The sequence below is a fragment of the Phocoena sinus genome, chromosome 7 (assembly GCF_008692025.1).
Source record: "Phocoena sinus isolate mPhoSin1 chromosome 7, mPhoSin1.pri, whole genome shotgun sequence".
Classification (NCBI taxonomy): Eukaryota; Metazoa; Chordata; class Mammalia; order Artiodactyla; family Phocoenidae; genus Phocoena; species Phocoena sinus.
In genome coordinates, this window is record NC_045769.1 from 50,503,201 (window position 1) to 50,525,080 (window position 21,880).

Consider the following 21,880-nt stretch of genomic DNA (forward strand, 5'->3'; position numbering starts at 1 on the left):
TGATTGTGCGTATCAGAAAGAGAAAGGAAAGGAACAAAGTGGATGCCTCTTCCTCCCACCGACACTGCAGCAATAGATTATTCCAAACACCTGCAAATCGACTCCAAGGCCAGAGAGGTACGTGAACAGGGTTTCATAAATCATGAAGTGATTAAGTTTTAAATCTGAAATGACTGATCACTGACTTTGATGTGGTTTCCACCCCCAAAAGACAGAAATCATTAATGTGATGTGACTGTATCTACCTGGATAAGAGCAGACTAATTTTTCTGGTACTGAGAAGGCAAGAAATTCAGAATAGAAATTAAACTCAGCTATGGGAAAAAATAGCTATAAATTTTCCATGCTAGATTTTGACATCTGCCAAGCCCGTAGCAGGTGATAAGAGACATCTAAAAGCTAAAGTTGCCTAATTCCAAATCTGTCCATTTCCACCACGTTCCCAGTGGCCACTGTCTTGGATCAGTCATCATTAACCCCTTCTCTGCTACATACTCTAACACAGGGATCTTGAGTTCTACATTCCCTGGATTTTTTGAAATTTGTTGTAGACACATCACAGCCTAAGTGGAAGGTATAGGGGAGAAACCAAAATTTTCCTTTGAAAAATGCCAATTTTCTCTTCCTATAGTACTTTTAATTGTTTGACAGAGAATCACTGCTAGTCCTTTCCTGAGTCTGTTTTACCAGGGAATTTACTGGCCAATTCTTTAGGTCCTATCTTATATTCCTTTGTGTTCTATAGTTTCTTCACTAGAAGCAGTAAGAACTGGAATTTCAGGGTCAAATAGCTTTCCTCAGCCAAAGTTCTCATCCCATCAAGTCATAATGAAAAACTTCAAATAATTCTTATTTTTATTTAAATATTATCATTACCTATATTGTCTGAATGCAGATGTAAATACAAAAAGCCACAAATATTTCTCCTTTATCTTCTTTCCTGTTACCTTCTCTTGATTTACTAATCATCTTCCACTGTTTTTACTCTTCCTAAGTCAGCTTATTTTCCTCCATAGGATGTAATTTAACAGCTTGTCTGGTCCTTTTTTCTGCCCTGCTCATATATCAATGCCTTCTTGTTCTGGTCAGCAAATCTTCTGCCAAGCATGTTCTCCCCACTCTTCATTAGATGTACTCTTTCTTTTGCCAGGAGCATTAGTTTAGTATCATGCATTATGGTCCAGAAAACTAAATTCTGTTTGACACCATCTACAGAGCCAGCTGTTCACTTTTCAGTTTTCTTTATTTTCCAAAGTCATGACCTTCAATTAGAAGAAATTAAAACCACCACCTGTGTTCCCAAGACCTTCAATTTCCTATGCAGGTTTCTAAATACATATACATTCTAGGGATTTTTCTCCTTTCATTCATATTTTCAACAATTCTAATTAAAAATTGTACTGGTGTGTAAATATCAAATGCTAAGTGACTTCCTATGGATTAATCAATAATGTTTTATTGTCATTTAGTCCTCAGTATCAATGAATACTGACATATTAATCTTTATAATTCATTTTACTTTCTAAAGAGAATCATTTCAATTATAAGAAATATATGGAATACATTTGAAGCAAAGAATATATATGAAAATATTTTGCAATTATATTCCTGTTAGAGTTCGGAGGAACTAATTTTTCAATGTTTTAAAAGTTTTAGGGTGTGTTTTTCTTAAACACATCCAAGACTAAATCTTTAACATGTTACTCTCCTCTAGTCAATGACTATCTGTTATGTTCACTAATTGCATGCCTTTATTCAAGCTATGAATTTCTACACAGATGAGATGAATGGTCCCATGAAAGATATGAAAAGCAATAAGCTTAACTTGACTGTTATTGAGTTAAGCTGAGGATAAGGGCTGTAATTCTGTTTTACCTTTTAAGGAAGACCAAAGACTTTTTCTACAACTTGAATATGTATTCAGGGAAAAAACAACTATGGATTTGAAAAGTTAAAAAATGATCAAAATCATCTTCAACAACGTGTTTTTGTATTTTTGGCACTCCTGTTGCCAGTGTGACACAGAACCGTGCAATTTACAAATGTTAAGTTAAACAGCAGGTTAGAGCTCTTGGGAAGTTTTACTGCTTACACTTATTATTGAATTAGTATATCCTAACTCCTGAAAGCCAAGGGAAAAAATTCTTAATAAGACACTTCCACAGGATTTGACATGTTCTCCTGTATACAGTGGGTGCTTTCTAAACCCATTCTGAGTCAGCACCTAGATCCCATTATCCCTTACAGTTTAAATATCAAACTCAAGCTCTCTATCCCTAGGGTTTACCGATAAAATACAAGGCACAGAGTTAAATTTGAATTTCTGAGAAATATTTAGTAGAAATATACCTCAATTGAAAAGGATATATTCATACCAAAAAGTATTTGTTTATCTGAAATTCTAATTTATCTTAGTATCTTGTATTTTTATTTGCCAAATCTGACAACACAATATCCCTGAATTACAGGAATTATTTCCATAGGTTCATTTTCATATGATCGGTTGCAACTCTGAATGTAGTCCTGGGCTCATAGTATCCATGAGTTCAGATGAGGCACCAGTATTGAGTTACTTCATAAGTTGCTTCATAAGCATCCATAAATTTTTGGATGGTGAGTTCTAACCCTGTAACCAGAGTGGAATAAAGGTTTTATCTTCCAGGAAAAGGCCCTGTGTCTTTATCTCCCTCCTTCTATCCCCCCAGCACCCTTACTCACTGGGGCACCCTTTCTGATTCTTAATAGAGCCATTCCAATGTTCTGAGGACCCCATCTGATTGTACTCTGGTTGTACATGATAATCACCTGGGAAACTTTGAAAATACAGTAACTCATTCCATACCAAAGTAATTAAATCAAAACCTCTGAGACAGAGTATTTGTTACTCACAGATGATTTTAATGTGTAGCCAGGCGAACTTTGCTACAGAGAGGGGTAGTGATATTCAAATTTAGTTGCAAATTCAAAGTGGGGGAGCTTTTTAAACATTCCTACAGCTCAGACTTATTTCATGAGAATATCTGTGGGTGGGACAAAAGCACCAGGTTTTTTTTTTAAGCTCCCCAGGTGAATCCAGCTACAGTTAAGAATCAATGCCCCATAGGCAGGCAGTGTTTCCACAGAACTTTAAATGTCTCATACCACCACCCACAGATATCCTCTTCTTTCTACTCTTCTCTTAGACAGTACAGATCTTAGCTCATTTTCTTTATCCCCACTCCCCCAACACCCCCCTCCAAAATTATTCAGAGTGGCATTTCTATCAGTGGCAGACTTTACTGAAGGTTTGGGGCATAGGGGTTTTATATTTGAGAGATACACACAAAAAAACTTTAATATTAGACATCCTTAAACCTCAAAGTTTTTGGTTACCCTGACATGTCTTATTTAATTTGCTCTTACTAAAGATATCTTGACCCATCAAATTCACTCACATTTTTATATAGGGCAACTTAGCCCTCCTCCACAGTGTCTGGCTATACACAAAGAATCTTTGAAGTTTTATTTTTTCTCTGTTCTTCCCACCAGTCTCTAGCATAAAAGAACACTGCACAAACACACACACACGCAAATCATAAAAGATGGTATCAATACCCCTATCGCCAGAACTGTGCACACACCTAGCCCTAAGAAAGCTGAGATGTTAATCAACCTGAACTTTAAGTGACATTTTTTTCAAACAGTTACATAAATAACTGTTGTGGGAATGAATGTAATTATAAAATGTGGTAATGAGAATACTCCATTGAATTCTCTAATTTCAAGGCAGATTTTAAACGTTTACAAACACTTGGTTACAAAAAGTCAAAGGACGTACAAACTCAGATTCTCTAGGTAGTAAACTTCTGTAAAAGCAAAAGTTAGAGAAGTGGTCAATAAATAACAATTGAAAATAAAATTTTTCAACTATTCCCACCAATTTATTTCTGGGCCATTCAATTTAAGCCTATTAAATATCTTTCAGTATTGTTTGTTTCTTTAATTATCATTTGTGGTTTTAATATTGTATATACATTTATTTTGCCTTCTCAAGGCTCACAGATTGACCATTTCTTTTTTATCATCCCAATTTCCCATTCATTCTCAAATTAGAAATGAATAATTAGGAAGTAAACACAAATTGTTTTTAAGTTGAGTAAATGCTTTAGTGGTACAACTTTGGTGTAAAAAAGTTGTTGAGTTTTCACATTAAATTTTGAAAAGGGATTTTGTTATTTAATAAGATCACAGTAATAGCTACAAGTTACAAATTAATTATCCTGCCTAACAAACCAAATAAACTTCAATGGCATACAATGTTTAATTTCATAAACCCACATCAGCTGGGGTTTGGCTTGTATAGGCTAGGACTCACTGGGATTGACTCTAAGTTGCAGGCTGTGTTCAGGTGTGTTCCACCAAAAGCTACCCAAGGCAAATTCCTCTCGTGATGAAATACAGGAGTATAAAAGCAAACTCAACTGCATTTTCAAGCTTTTTCTCACATTACATCCACCAACATACATTGGCCAAAGCATATAACACAGTGAAGTCCAAAGTCAAGAAACAAGTATACTACCCATCATAAGGTTATAATAGACATTAGTACTACTAAAAACAATTCAAATTTACCACACTATCCCAGATATTTTCATTTCTGGAATATAGGTAATATGTTAATATTTTTCCCCCTATATCAAAGCTCAGTGGGAACCTCAAGTCTTTCTCCTCTCTCTCACCTCTTATTTCTTCCTCCAAGATGGAAGAAGATCTCAAGTACAAGAGGCACTAGAGTATTGTATTAAATAGTATGGACTCTGGTATCCAAGTTTTAATCCCTCCTCAACTATTTCTTAGATGTCTAACCTTGGGCAACTTAATCTTTCTGTGTATTGGTTTCCTCATCTGTAAAATAGGGATAGTAATACCTACCTCATAGGGTTGTCATCAGGATTAGATGAAATAATCCATGTAAAGTATTTAGAACACTACTAGCAAACAGCAAGTACTCACAAGTTATCTACCTAATAGGAGGAGAAAGCAATTATAAATAGACTTGGGTCAAGGTTAAATGTTTTCATATCCCCCCCCCACTTTATCCCTTGGAGCATCTTTCTTCCAAGTTAATATGTATCCTCCTTCTTCCTACAATGGGTACTCTGATAAGACTGACTAGTCAAAGAAAGCTCCATTCCTGGAAAGCCCCACCTGGGGAAAAGAAGTTGGTGCAGTCTTCTTAAGAATCTGGAGCTCTTGTCCTAAAAATATAAAAGAAGTTCCTTTCTTTCATGATCCTTTTTCTAACTGAGTAGGAAAATATTCTCCAAGTAATTTCTGCATAGAATGAAAGCCATAATTTGAGCACTTACTTTGGGCCAAAAATTCTGCTAAACATTTTGCATGTATTATCTTATTCAATCTTCTCAAATATACTAGGATATGGATTATATTTTCACTACATACAAATGAAGAAAATTTAACTTGCCCAAGGATTAACAGCTAACAAGTGGCCAAAACTCAATTTAAAATAGATCTGACTCCAGAGCCTCTTTGAAACAGTAACTTTAGGAGTCCTTCAAAATTCTTAGAATATGGCATCTAAAAATATATATTCTGAAAATACAAAATAGGTATGAGATAGTGCTTTATATATAATCTGAGTATGAAGAAAAAAGATCACTTTGGCAGTTCAACAACTGATCCTTTTCCATACTTACCAAGGAGAACCAGGGTTGAAGCTCCCTTTCAGATTCTAGAACTTACCCAAAGGAAGCTCAATCAGGCAATCTAATTGTTTCCCAACTGAATCTTGCTTAGGGGTTACACTGGTAATAGGAGGTTTGCAAACCCCTGATGGAAACAAATCCCATATTTTACAGAGGCAACTAGTAAAGCCAAGATATGTACTAACCCATCTAGTATCACTCAGCTAGTAGTAAACCTGAGGTTAAAATTCAGGTCTCATATTTAAGATTAGAACTCAATTATACTGAGATTCTCGATTTTGAAAATGCTATAGCCAAAAAAAAAGAAAAAAAAAAGTACTCATTCCGTCACTAAACAATGAATGCTAGGACACTTTCTTCATCACCTCAGCTAAGAATGTCTTCCTGGCCCTTGCTCACCCTTCAGAATATTTCCGAGATAATATTATGACATCCACGGCTACCATAGATGACCACACAGCTGTGCACAACACAAGTTGATGGGGGCCTTAACTGTATACGGCATAATTTACACGGCACCCGGAGTTGTGCAACATAGTGATCCAAATGACATCTCGCTCATTCGATAAAAACTCAGATCACAGAAAAACGAGGGTTCTGATATTCCCTCCATCCATTCCATGAAATTTTTATCCTCTTTAGAAAAGGGGACAGTGCTTTTTCCTGGAGCATTTTTCACACTACAATAAGCCTCCATATAAAATCTGAAAATATCTTGTTACAAAAATGCAGGATAATGGCTTAGCTCCTGTTATCTTCTTTAGCTGGAGAGTGGATGCAAGTTCTAAGAGCCTGTCACAGATAATGGCAATTTCATATTAGCTCTGCTAAGGTACTCATAACATCCATCCAGTTTCAAAAGACTACAAAATCTTGTTACTTTCAGATTTATATTCTGCATTTTTATCAATTTGTAGGGTCTTCCAGCTATATTAGAGTGATATTATGGTCTGTATATGAAACAGAAAACTATCATCTTAAAATAGACTATAATATTGCACCTTATTACAAAATACAAGCACATTTTCTCCTAGAGACCATGGCTTACAATAATGACAGTTATCAATATGCAATTACTTTGGTTACCTTGGAACATACTGACATTCATTTATTTAATGATAATATAACACATTTGTATTCATTGAGGTAATCTGTAAATATGATTAAACATGGATGCCCATCTGATTCTAAGGGATAAAAAAAAATTCTAATCAGAGCTTTTGCACCACTAAAAATAGCTCATATTGAGAAAATTGCATTATGGCTTATTTCAAACACAATTGCAAATTATTATAAGGAAACAAAATCACAACTTGGATAACTGCTGTGCCTATGCGAGAACATTCATTCTACCCTATAACGGGACATTGGAACTAGACAAACAGGGCAAGTGCTTCAATTAACGCATCATTGATTGCTCAAGAGCAGTTGTCCATTTATCTCCATTATAGTAGATGGATGCAGAGAGAGGGTCCAGTTGTGTCTAAGGTATATTATTGAGAACATAATTGGAGATGATGCCATGGACTAAACTGTTTTAATATTAACAAGAATTCATTTGGTTGAAGGTTGGAAATATGGCTTAAAGATTCATATTTATATCAGGATTTTTTTTAATGCTCTAATTCATAAAGCTGTCTGATTAGGTGATCAATTAATACTCAGAGATTTATATCTGGGAAGCAAAAAATGTTGGGATTAAAATATACAAAAATGCCATAAAAAACCTCATTTTAATATAACTTAACTTACAATTTTTTTATACCTTAAAACACTTTGAAAATGTCACCAGAAACACATCACTCATTAAAGATAAGTAAAAAAGTTCTCTTACAAGTGGCTCTAATTAGTGGTCCTCCTGGAACTTAACAACAAAACTCTCTTTTTATTCCATGCCACCCACAATGTTGTATTCTCTCAACATTATTGTTCTTTATCACAAGCACGTTAGGGGTTCCCCTGTTCAAAAACATCAATCCTTCTAGGCAGGGTTTCCTACACCAGCAATAATTAAGATGCTTCATTGGTCAAAGAAGTCATTTTTCAGATAAACTATAAAGTTTCTTTGCTACAGAGATGAAAAATTATGTTCCATCTTTGTTAATAGTTTGAAAAGCATTCATATGTGATAGTCTTTCCAAATGATACTTTCACTCTAGGGTAGCAGGGAGAGGAGAGAAGTTATACATTAGCATGTGAGTTCCATTCAACTTTCACCAACAGAAAACACATCAACTCTAAAATTCACAACTTTACTAAGAAAGAATGACTCAGACTCACAGGAATAAATTTACTTGATATCTATTTCTCCAATCATTTTTTTCCTTTATCAGTATTTTGATTAGAAAGCCAGCATTTTGTGAAAGATTTTAAAGTGCTTAAAAACCAAGGTGTATGTAGAGTAACTTATTTCATTCTTTCATTTTTTAAAAAAAAGTTACGCCTCTGATTTCAAGGGAACAAAAATGAAATACACCAACTCCAGTCTAACTTGTGCACACGCACCAGAGTATCCCTGGGAAGGATAGGAAATAGAAGTGTGATCTGACCAGCCATCCTTCACCAGGCCATTTAATGGCATCTCTAGGTGGTAGATGATATGAACTGATATTCTCCATTTGCATTCCATTCTGCTGGCTGGAGATGGGGAAACTGTACTTCCCTCATTCTTTTGAAGCTATGTTCTCATTGTAAGTTAGGATGCATGAGATTTGGAAGGTAGAAGTGAAACAAGAGCTCTCTGCCTTCCCCTTCAGCTCTTTCTACTAGAAAGCAAAATTTTTAGAAATGTTGGGGTTTTTGGTCCAGTTCTCTAGTATCCCTTCTCCATCCTAGGGGATCAGAGGCTATTGCAGCTGCAGCGCCTTACTGTCAATTCTCGCCTCCTATCCCTGGATTACAGCTGCAGGGTGTGTCTTGAAACCACAACACAAGTGGAGGTCTTAAAAGTAGAAGTTCTGCTAGGGAGTCATTCCTGGCACTTAGTGTCCACTTCTTGTTAACATCTAGTTCTCTGTATTAAACCACTTCCTGCTGAAGATGGTGCATCATTTCTTCACTGATCCCTCACTGATGCGCTGCCCATTCTTTCAAAGAGCAAGATCATCTCAGAGGGGACTCAGCTGGCACCAAGTTGCTCTTTCAGAAAAAATGTATGTATGTGTGTATCAGAAGTTTACTTATATACCACCTATTTATAATACATTTACACATAAAAATTCAATATTTTAAATACATACATTATAGATTACAGAGAGAATGGAAAGGGTGATTGATTATGTAGGGTAAACTTTTCTGTATCTTTCAAGAAGGAAGAAAGGAAATTAGAAGTTTATACAGTAAAAGGGGAGCAATAGTGAGTACTTAATTTTAAAAAGTCCTAAAGTACTACTATATTACTATTTATAGCCTGTTTTAACTTGTCTTTCTTCCTAAGAATTATAAATATCTATATTAATAGATATAATACACTTCTGTTTTCCCACAGCTTCATTAAAAGCAAAGGTAAAACATTCACATTCATCAAAACTGAGGCAAATGACTTACCTAAAGGCAGTCATACAGGACCCACCCCCTGCTCTCATCCCATAGCTCACCATTGAACCAGGGGAGGGAAGCCTAGGTTCAAAGACGAGCCCTAACCTCTGCTTTCCCATCATCTGATGCTTGCACCAAGTACCTAGTGGTCACATCAACATGGATGTCCAGGATTTCCACACACTCCCACTACCACAAACTAGAAAGCATTTAAGGTTATTTTAAGAATTCCTAGGAAGTTGGATGGTCCAGAAAAGAATTTAAAATAATATTCTGATTTTCTTCATTTATAAGAGTCTGCTCCCCAAAGGTAGTATTACTAGCAAACTTCAGAAAATAAAAGCTGAAATATACTTTATCATCATTAATTTGAAATCCAGTTCTCCATAAAATTGATTCTAGAAAGGTTAAAGAATTGAAACTATGTAGGCTGGATTTTATTTATTCCCTGAAGAACCATTTCAGCCTCCGTGTGTCTCTGAATGTCTGCCTGTTTTTCCCATCTCACTCTCTTTCTCCTTGATATCTCTCTACCACTGCTTTCAGCTCTTCTCCCCAACTCCAAGTATATTTTCTGCCTTTCCCTCTCCCACTTTTTTCTTTATTAAATAGCCATTGTACAAAATTGAAATTGTTATTTCCTGTTTTATTTAGTTTTAGTCTCTAAAAGTAAAGGATTGAAAAGTTTTATAATTTTCTCTAAAAACACTAATTTTTCTGTATATCAGTAACTGTCAATTAAAAAAAAAATTCCCAGCATTTCTCAAAACTGCTGCCTCACATGAAATGTGATACTCATATTGTGAGCTTACTTCCACTTGGAATCACTCCTAACTGTAAAGGACTTTTTAAAAAAATAATTCTTACATCTAGAATATGAAATTTATATTTAGTTTTGGCAGTAAGATTTTTTTTAATCCAACTTTTTTTTAACATATATCATGACGGATGGATCATGATACAAATATCATTGTCTATAAATTTTTTAACAGCTTATTGGAGTATAATTGCTTTACAATGGTGTGTTAGTTTCTGCTTTATAACAAAGTGAATCAGTTATACATATACATATGTTCCCATATCTCTTAACAATTGATTTTTTTTCTTCTTCACTTCATATTTTTGCAGTGTATATTCTAGCAGGAGAAAACTTACAAATTTATAAATAAATATCAATTGATTAAAATTCCAGTTTCTCTATATGCTATAAGGATAATGTGACACACATAAGTATAAAACTTTTACATTTTAGGGCAACATCAGTGTTGTTTAAATAGATGCATTTTCCTTACAAAGGACAGATGTACTCATGAATAAATTGCATCCACATTATATTAACATGGCTTTGTTTGCAACCCAGCCAGTTTAATAAGAACTAGACAATAGAAAACAAAACCAGAAAATGTTCTGTAGGAAGAACAGTGGCTGTTCTAAACAGTCTAGCCTTATCTCTTCCTTGCTTCCATCTGAGGCTTCAGCTCAACTTTTATTGCTCTATAATTACTTTGATCTACTGGGTTTTACAAAATTAAACATTTTTAAACAGCCATGTCATATTCCTTTCAGTTTAATTTCAGCCTATATTGGTCGAATTCTGTCTCCTCTTTTATCATGCAGCACTTGGTGTGGAACGTGCTCAGATTCGACCTGGCAGAGTTAATTGCCAGCCAACACAGCTGCACCTGAACCTTATCAGCGACACAGCACTCTGTAGCAAAAAGAGCCCGACTGGGTGTCCTGATACCCTAGTAAAGTTTCCATCCTGAATGACCTTGAGCAAGCTCATCAATTCTCTGCTTCTGACTCTCCTCACCTGGAAAACAAGAATTGTTGGCTTGACGAATATAGAGTTCCTTGAATAAAAACAGTCTATTATTCCAAGACTTATTTTCCAAATGTCAGATATACCCTAACTGAAGGGACACACTCTGTAAAGGTGAAAGTGGCTTTTGTAACAAATACAAGTATAACCCAAACAAGTCAACATTTATGGAAGAAGCAAATGTGATCCAAGTATGGTGTTTGATGCCATGAAAGATAATCAAAAAAGTTCCTACCCTTGAGGAGGGTAAATCAAATTAAGGTTACAAGGCATTATGTTCATAAAGTAAGATTCCAAAAGACAGATTAGCAAGCACAGACCACAGGAGACAAAATGGCACGAAACGGTGCCGAGGAGAAGCATGAAATGTCAGGAAGATCTAATCAGGAAGGATTTCCTGGCGGTGTCTCTGTTCTGAGTGAATCATTGCAAGTAAGGTTTTTGTACTAGGAAAGTGTACTAGGAAAGGAAGGTAAAGAATTTGGGGCTCAGGAGGAATGTATGAAGGTACAGAGGCAAAAGAAAATATTTAAAGGGCAACAGTGCAGTCAATCATATATAGGGGTTTCTTCCCCTGCAGAGTTATGTCCTTCAGCACACCTGAGGCAACGTAACTGTAAACTCATCCAGTTAATTTATGCTGAAATCACATCAGCAGGAAAGGTTAGCTGTCTGTACTGCCCCTGCAGCTCTGATTCTCAGGCTCATTACAGCCACGGGTTTATACTCCCATGATATTAGACTTCATGATCCAACATCTCCCAGACACTTCCTCAGAACTTACCAGGTGGTATTAATTAGATCACATGTTGCTCTGCCTCCAATTACTGTTAACTTACTTTACATGTTACTTCTCTTACTAGCATTACCAAAAAGAGGAGACCCCCAGTCAAATACCTGCGGGTGACATCAACAAAAGTCACACTCAGCCAAACCCTCACCATTTAATGGAATTCCTACTGCTGTTCTTGCTTGCCTCACCTCACTTTTGTGGTATCAAGAATATAAACACTCTAAAGTTTTTAAGAGGCTTTAAAAACTGTTTTTCCAAATGTTTTCATTGGATTGAGTTAACCCATTCTATTTTTACTTACCATAACTAAAACATTTTCCACCTCTAATAAAAGATACTACTCTTTTGATAATACTATCCAATGAGGAGAAAGGTTCATATTAGAAGACCATAGAGAATCAGATATTTTTATCATTACAAAATATATAACAAGTCCATAATAAAATTTGCATTTGAGGAAATGTATTAGCAGCTATGGATGTAATAGATAGGTGCTGGTAAGTGAACAGATGGAGGCAAGTCAGAAGCCATTTCAGTCTTCTAGATATAAAATAAGAAGGCTCCTGCTTAGGCTGGGATGATAGCATGGAAATAAGAAGGCATAAACCTAACACACATCCACAGACAAATGTTAAAAGCACTTAACGATGCACCAAATTAGAGGTAGGAGTACCAAAGACATGTAAAGAGTTACATTAGAAGACTAAGAATGACGTCTAGGGATGCCATAGTTGCTAAGACAAACCTTGTTCCTTTCTTCAAAGAGTTTAAAAACTATCAACATATGGTTGTAAGTAATCAGTTTTTGTTTAAAGTGCTGCATTAGGGGAGTTCAAGTTATTATGGAACAGGAGACTCAAGCAGTTTGATACTTAAGGGAAGATCTGAAGGGTACACAGAAGAGGAGGTGGCAAGAGTAATGCATTCAAATGAGATCCATTTTCAGTGCAGTACTTCATTTGAGGTGTTCATAAGAAATCCAATTATTTTCAAACAACTCTATGCTAGACACTTTACAAATGCTGTTTCATTCAAGTCATACAGCAGTCCTACAAGGTAATTATTACTCCATTTCTAAACCCCAAAACTGCAAACACATTAAACACCATGGTGGCAAGGCAGGTAAGTACCAAAGTTGGAATTTGCCCCAGTAGGCTGCCGAAAGACCCTGCTTTGGTACATTAGGTGTTTTTCATTCTGAAGGAATTTATGTCTGTACTCACTCTCTTTGGCACTAGCTCCACTCTGAATAAACCCAATTCATCTCTTTGACAGTTCTTAAAATATTTAAAGACACAATTATGCTCACCAACACAGCTTTCAAGTTTTCACCACGTTGTAAGGATATATATGTTTGCATATTCTAATCACAAGAACTATTACCTTACCCACCACCTTGTGGCTTGTTTATTCTCGTCAAAGCAGTAATATCATTTTATACTGAGACACAGTCTGATTTCTGTTATGAACCGCATATACGTTTCTCAGCACTCCATCCAATTCCTTTTTTATACTCCACATCTCCTTTCAATCCCGTTCAACCTAGATTTCTATCTCTTTGACCCCTTATTATTTATCACAGTCCAAGTCACTTTGACATTAGTTATCAGTAAGTGTTTATCACAACACCCCCACCCCCACCTGTTCCTTTTAGCCCTCTGCCTCAATCTTTCATCTCTATTACCTGATAGTTTTTTTAGTTCTTTTATTTGCCTCACCAAGCTTCTCCATTTACTGTTTCTCTTATTCATGAGCTACCTTAAGGTTCTGCCCCTTCCTTGGGCTAAACTCCTACAGAATTGTCTGTGCCACAGCTAACACATTTATCTCATTGCGATTTTAGCAATTTTCCTATTAGAAAAACCTATTAGATTTTCTAGTACAAATCCTAATAGATATTCCATTAGATTTTCTAATAAGAAATCCTAAAATTTCTTATTAGAAAATCCAGAAGCAGTTTTCCTATTAAAGTAACCATTAATCAACACTGACTAAACACTGTAACATTTACAGGAGAGCAAAGTTTTTCCCTAGTAGTTCTCTCTCACACATTTCCAATTAAAACCTGCAAGTAAAAGCTTGACTGAAAACAGGTGAGCTTTACTAAAGAACACCTGTTTTAAGACTTGAGTCAAATGGAAAGCCCCCTTGTTACATTTGTTTAAATATGTATAACATTTTCTTTTCCTGTGTCTGAGATTTAAGGATCATTGGTTTGAAACAATAAAGTACATAAGTATCTTTAGGGAATTTAAGGAAATTTGTCAAATATCTGTGACAAGTAGGTATTTTATAATTTCTAAACATTGATTTCAAAACCACTTTCAGCTTGCAAAGACAGGGGTTTATTCTGTCCCACTGTCCATTAATGTTAATAGGAAAACATAATGAGCCTTATGATATGTGTAGGGGAGTGGAAGACTTTCAAACTGAGAGAAGACGCCGTAATTGTTTTGCTGCCTTTAAACTAGCAAAATCCACTAGATGGCTACACCAGTAAAAGTTCCTATGCGTTATATACAATATCACCAGAAGCAGTTTTCCTATTAGGTAACCATTAATCAGTGCTGACCAAACACTATAACATTTACAGGAAGCCAAAGTCTTTCCCTAGTAGTTCTCTCTCACACAAAACACACACACATACTTCATAGCACTTCTGAGGAGAGGGAGTTCTGACCCTAGAAAATTCTCAGGACACAAAGGTTATATCACTGTGACTATAGTTTTCAACAGAAGTGAAGACCAGAGGCAAGAGAGAGCATGGGCCCGTGAAAACCAACTGAGAATCACTCTTGAATCTATTTCTTCTATAATTTCTCTCCCTGGGCACTTATCGAGTCTTTTTCTCTACTTTAAATTTTATCTCATATGTGTGGTATAATAAGGTAGGCTTCAGACTCCTCTCTCTTTAGAGAGATCTCATCCCTGGAAGACGAGGGTGAGTAGAAGAGTACCATTTTGTCCCCTCTGGGTGTTCCTACCTTGTCAGATAAAGAGATGCTTCTTTTTCAGAAGTAACTGAGATCTTCAAACCTGCCTCCTCACCCTTCCCCTCAGAGGTTCTCTCATCAAGCTGCGCAGGGGCGAGAAGACTCACTACGCACACACAGCCCCGGCTTCCTTCTCGCCTTTTGAGCTGTGGAATACGCGGCCGCTCCTCCCACTCCTGCTCTTCAGTACTAAGTACACCTGAGCCTACAGCACCAATTTACAAAGTGGGACCCATGAGCAGCAGTAGTAGCAACACCTGTAAACTTGTTAGAAACGTAAACTGTCCTGCTGCATTCCAAGCCTACTGAATCTGAAACCCTGGAGTTAGGGCCCAAAAACCTGTGTTTTCACAAGCCTTCCAGGGGATCCTTATGCATGGCTAAAGTTTCAGAAGTACTGTTCTGGAGCAGTGCTTCTAAAATTGTAACATGCACATGAATAGCCTGGGAATATTGTTAAATGGCACACTGTGATTCTGAGATGGAACCAAGTTCTGCAGGTCCAGCAAGGTATCAGGTGACTCTAATTCAGTTGGTCTTTGGATAACCCACTTTTTCAGCTTTGGCTGAACACTGGAATCACCTGGAGAGCTTAAACACCATGAATGCTTGAGCCCCACCCCCCCCCCCCCAGATATTCTGATTTAATTAGTATAGTGTGCAGCCTGGGCATCTGGACCAATTTTAATTACAGATCCAGTTGATATTTCAGTATCTATGTCAATTTTTCACTAGTTCTAAATTCATAAATAGAATAATGTGATTGGTACCTTAAATCCCAAGTGGGGGGTTCATTGCGAAGAAGTTAATAGCATAACCTTACTCTACTGCAGTCCATGGAAAGAAATGCTGTTTTTCAAATTCATTTGACAATTACTGTTCTTTCCACAAGTGTTAAGACCTAAGATTTGCAAGGTCAAGATTAGATTATGAGCCTAGGAGAAAGGGAGCAAAGAGATTTCTCAGTCTGCTTTTTTTTTTTTTTTTTTTTTTGTGGTACGCAGGCCTCTCACTGTGTGGCCTCTACCGTTGCGGAGTACAGGCTCCGGACGCGCAGGCTCAGCAGCCATGGCTCACGGGCCTAGCCGCTCCGCGGCATGTGGGATCTTCCCGGACCGGGGCACGAACCCGTGTCCCCTGCATCGGCAGGCGGACTCTCAACCACTGTGCCACCAGGGAAGCCCTCTCAGTCTGCTTTTTAAAAGGAGGAGTCACAACACCCTTATGGTTTGTCAGGCTCATCAGTATAAAAGACTAGATAAGGGAATTGAGTCAACTCTAATGGGTAAGGTAGTATAGATTAGTGGAGTTTCCTCTGTGGCAGCTAGCCCTGAGTACCTCACAAGAAGGAGAAAATAGCAAAGTGATCACAGAGTTGGGAATCTTTATATTCTTTTGAAGACATGCCTAAGAATTAACATCTACTGAGAACCAATCCAGTAAATAATTGTCAGATGCCTACTTTTGGGCAGGTACTGGGGATAAGATAATGAAGAAAGGGAATTCCACTTCCAGATTGGTAGCCTAAGGAGGAGACTGGCAATCCTGCTTCCTAGCAAAACAACGATAACTGGTGAAAAAATTCTGTCTTTAAAATCTTTAAAAAAATTCTAAGTCTTTGCAAATTTTCCTAAGGACAAAGAGAAAATGAAGAAACACACATTTAAGGAAATCTACTAAAACTCATTAAGAACAGAAAGTCTATGACGTTTAAACAAATACTCACCCCCTCTCTCGCCAATAAATTAGATCACTTAGATTAATGGGCAAATTTTTAGAAAGATGCAAACTACCAAAACTGACTCAAGATAAAATAGAAAAAACTACCCACAGAAAAAAGTCCAGTCCTAGATAGCTTCACTGGTAAATTCTACCAAACATATAAAAAATTAATACCGGACTTCCCTGATGGCGCAGTGGTTGAGAATCTGCCTGCTAATGCAGGGGACACGGGTTCGAGACCTGGTCTGGGAAGATCCCACATGCCGTGGAGCAACTGGGCCCGTGAGCCATAACTACTGAGCCTGCGCGTCTGGAGCCTGTGCTCCGCAACAAGAGAGGCCACGATAGTGAGAGGCCCGCACAACGCGATGAAGAGTGGCCCCCGCCTGCTGCAACTAGAGAAGGCCCTCACACAGAAACGAAGAGCCAACACAGCCAAAAATAAATAAATAAATAAAATTAATACCAATTATTTACGAAGTTTTCCAAAACACTGAAGGGGAGTCACTGCCCAACTCATTCCATAAGGCCTGTATTATGCTGATACTGAAACTAGACAAAGACATCACAAGAAAAGAAGACTACAGACCAATATCTTATGAGTATGGATGCAAAAATCCTCAACAAAATACTAGCAAGCTAAATTCAGCAACATATAGAAAGGATTATACACCATGACTAAATGAGACATCCCAGGAATTCAAGGTGGGTTTAACATTCGAAAAATCAATTAATGTTATACATTATATCAATAGAATAAAGGACAAAATCCACATAACCTTTCAACAGACTCAGAAAAAGCATTTGGCAAAATCCAACACACCTTCATGATAAAAACTTTGAACACAATAAGATAAAAGGGAACTTCTTCAACCTGATAAAGGGTCTATTCAATGATACCCTATCAAAATCACAAATTTTTTTTCTGCAGAAATTGTCAAGCTGATCCTAAAATTGTATGAAAATGCAAGAGACCCAGAAGAACCAAAACAATTTTGAAAAAAACAATGTTGAAGAACGCAAACTTCCAGCTTCAAAACTTACTACAAAACTACAGTAATCAAGATAGTGTGGTATTGGCATAAAGACAAACATAGGTAGACAGAGTAGAATTGAGAGTCTAGAAATAAACCCTCACATTTATAGTCAACTGATTTTCCACATAGGTGCCAAGACAATTCAATGGGGAAAGAATAGTCCCCATTGAACTTTCAACAAATGGTGCTGGGACAACTGAAAAGGCACATCTGAAAGAATGAAGTTGGGGGCTTCCCTGGTGGTGCAGTGGTTGAGAGTCTGCCTGCCGATGCAGGGGACACAGGTGCCCAGTCCGGGAAGATCCCACGTGCCGCGGAGCGGCTAGGCCCGTGAGCCATGGCCGCTGAGCCTGTGCGTCCGGAGCCTGTGCTCCGCAATGGAAGAGGCCACAACAGTGAGAGGCCTGCGTACCGCAAAAAAAAAAAAAAAAAAAAAAAGAATGAAGTTGGGCTCTTACTTCACACCTTTACATGGCTCAAAGACCTGTCTATAATATTTAAAAGTATAAAACTCTTGGAAGAAAATATAGGCAGAAATCTTTGTGACCTTGAAATAGGCAATGAATTTTTAGATATGACACCTAAACTACAAGCAAAAAAAAAAAAAAAAAACACAGTTTGGACTTTATCAAAATTAAAAGCATTTGTGCTTCAAAGGATGTTATCAAAATAGTAAAAAGACAACCCACAGAATGGGAGAAAATAATTGCAAATCATATATCAATCAACAAGGGATGTGTATCTAGAATACATAAAGAACTCTTAGATAACTCAATAATAAAAAAAGATAACCCAATTTTTTAAATGGGCAAAACTATTTCTTCAAAGAAAATATACAAATGACTTGTAAACACATGTAAAATGTTCAACATCATTGGCCATCAGGAAAATGTAAAATAAAAATCACTACTTTATACCCACTAGGATGACTAAAAAAGACTGATAACAACAAGTGTTGGTGAAGATGTGAGAAATCAGAACCCCTCATACACTGCTGGTGAGAAGGTAAAATGGTGCAGTCATTTTGGAAAATGCTCTGGCAGTTCTTCAAAAGATTAAACAGAGTTACCATATAACCCTGCAATTCTACTTATAGGTTACATATCCATGAACAGTAAAAACATGTCCACCCCACAAAAACTAGCACATGAGTGTTCACAGCAGCATTATTCGTAATAGCCAAAGAGGGAAAACAATTCACAGGTTCATAGCTAATGAATGTATAAATAAAATATGGTATATCCATACAATTGGAATTCTATTTAGCCATAAAAAGGAATGAAGTACTAATACATGCCACAACATGGATAAACCTTAAAAAATTATGGTAAGTAAAACAAACCAAGCACACAAGTCCACATATTATATGATTCACTTTGTATGAAAAGTCCAGAATGGGTAAATCTATAGATATAAAAAGTAGATTAGTGGTTGCCTAGGGCTGAGGGAGTGAGGAAAAATGGATAGCTGACTGCTAAGCGTACGGGATTTCCTTTGGGGGTGATGAAAATGTTGTAAAATTGATTGTGATAATGGTTACATGACTCTGTGAATATGCTGAATCCATTGAACTATATACTTCAAATGAGTAAATGTTATATATGTGAATCATATCTCAATGAAATTGTTACCAAAAAATAGTGACTAAGATCATCAGTAATCCCTGCTCCCAGGGAATATTCCAATCTCATCATTTTCTCCCAGAGTAGTATAAACTGCCATGGGAAGAGACAGGAAGGGTATTTAACTTTGCCTTAGGGGTGGGCTTTTTCAAAAGAACTTCCCAGAGAAATGATAAGTCAGCAAAGATTAGAAGACTAAATAGGAATATTGAATTAAGAGAATAACTAAAGCAAGGAGAATATTTCAAACGAGGAAAGTTACACCATGAAGGGCTACAGCAAGAGAGAGTTCGAACATTTGAGGAACTAAAATAAAATCCAACTGAAAGAGTTGGATGATAACTAGGGCATGTGTGTGTGTGTTGGTGGGGGGGGGGGGCGGTGCTAGATGAGAAAATTACTGTGAAGAACCATGTGGTCCATGGTATAAATCTGAAATTATACTACATCCTAAGAAAAAAATGGGGAGCTACTGAAGAGTTTTAAACGGAAGGGGCATTGGTAAGATATCTTCTCATGCACACACCATGTTTGGATTTATTTGTCTTATCTAGTAGTTTTTGAGTTCCTATACATATCGTCAGGAAAAAAAATCTTGCTAATATGACACATAAATCAGAAGACATAATTTGTCAGATTGACAAATTTGGCTACTCAAAACATTTTTTTAAAAATTCTTTCTGGCAAATATCACTTTGCTGACTTTACCAAAAGTAAAGTCAGAAGGCAATTGCCAAAACCTTGAAAAGCAAAATCAGAAGGCCATGGCAAGACTAAAAAGAATTTATAAATTACCTGTCAGATAAATATTAATTTCCCTAAACAATAAATAGTCCTTATAAATCAAAGAAAAAAGCCAACTTACAGAATGAAAATAGACAAACTATGAACAGAAAGTTAAAAGAAATGGAATACAAATGACTCAAGGCTTTAAGGGTATTCTCCAGTCCTCTTAATGACTGTGAGGCTCCCAAAATCCTTTTATAAAAATTATTCTGTTTAATCAGAGTTAGTTCTGTTGCTTGCATATAAGCACACTCCTAGGAAGCTTACAGTTTACTGAAAACCAAAATATATGTATGTCATGTATTCCAATACACAAACTCCAAGGTAATTAAGTTGCTGTATTTCTTATGTAATAACATGTTCTGGGATGAGTAAAGAGTTCTCAGGGAGGTTCATTTCCCTAAGTTCTCTGAAAAAGGAAAAGAAGAAACTTGCACAACAAATTGCAATGGGAAGCTGTTTCCTTATCTAATAAATGTCATTATTGTTAACTGTACCCTTGCACTGAATTGAAGAAAACAGTAAAGAAATAATAGTAATAAACACTATCTGCTTTACATTGTGAAAATTAATAAAAGGAAACTTCACTGAAATCAGGCTAGGAGGCCAGAAAGGGGAACTCTCATTCATGTACCACTCAAGAACAATACAGATCCCAACAGAAAGAGATGTACCTTGCATCTCCAGAAGGAACACTACTTTACTACCTTCAGCAGGAGGAAGAAAACATTTCTCCTTGCCTGGAAACAGTTCAGCCAATCAGAGATTCCCACAACTCAGCCAATGAAAAGTCACCATACTATGAACTCCCAGTTTCCTCCAATGGACTTTCTGTTATAACAGCCCCTCCCAACTTCTCTTTCTCTTCTGAAAAAAGAGTTTCCTCTCCTTTCTTTTACGAGGCTTGCATGTGGTTTGCCATAGTTCCACCATCCCAAATTACAGTTCTTTGCTGTTTCTTAATAAACCTACTTTGCTGGTAAAATAACGATCTGTTTTGTTGTTTTAGGTTAACAACATACACTATCTTTTTCAAACCACACAACATCCCAAGGTAGGAGCTCATTTTACATATGCTGAAACAACTAACAGAGATGTTAATTACCTTGCTTAAGGTCATAACTAGCTTTGAACCAGATAATCTAGTCCTCCTCTTAACGGCTACATTGCATTACCTATCTAAAGCACAGAGAAAATTACTTAAGGCTGTTTACCTGCCTATTAGTAATAACTATTCATGAATGAAAAACTGTATTGTTTCTGACCTAAAGGATGGTCTAGGTAAGAACAATAATATACAGAGCTACTACAAAAGACTAAACAAATGCCTTGAAGACATCTTAAGATTCCTAACACCATCATTATTACCCTGAGAACATACCCAAATAGTTCCAGGAGGCAAGTTAATATTAACCCTACTATAAAGCACTCTACATTTCCTGTAAAGCATTTGTTCTCCATTTTTTAATTCATTGTATCTAGATGTTTCTTTTTGCCCATTTGAACCAGTGCTGCTTTTTTAAGTTACAATTCCCTTTATTTTTTTCCAAATATTTTAAGATTTTTTTTAAAGAAGATTTTGAGATATGGAAGGACTCAAGCTAAGGATGAATTCAAGGCCCAAAACTAGTCGAATTACAAAAAGAAAGGAAATCATCAAGTGTTTGCTAGTCACTCTCATGCATTTGCCAATGGAGCACCATGTATTCTTCAACAGACATTTACCAGGAGCCTAATTACTTTCCAAGGTGACAGGAAAACACTCAAGAATAATTAATGCATGGTCTATGTCTTCACAAAACTCACAATCTAATAGAAATGATAGGACATAATCAAAAATAACTATAATCCAAGTTGAAAATA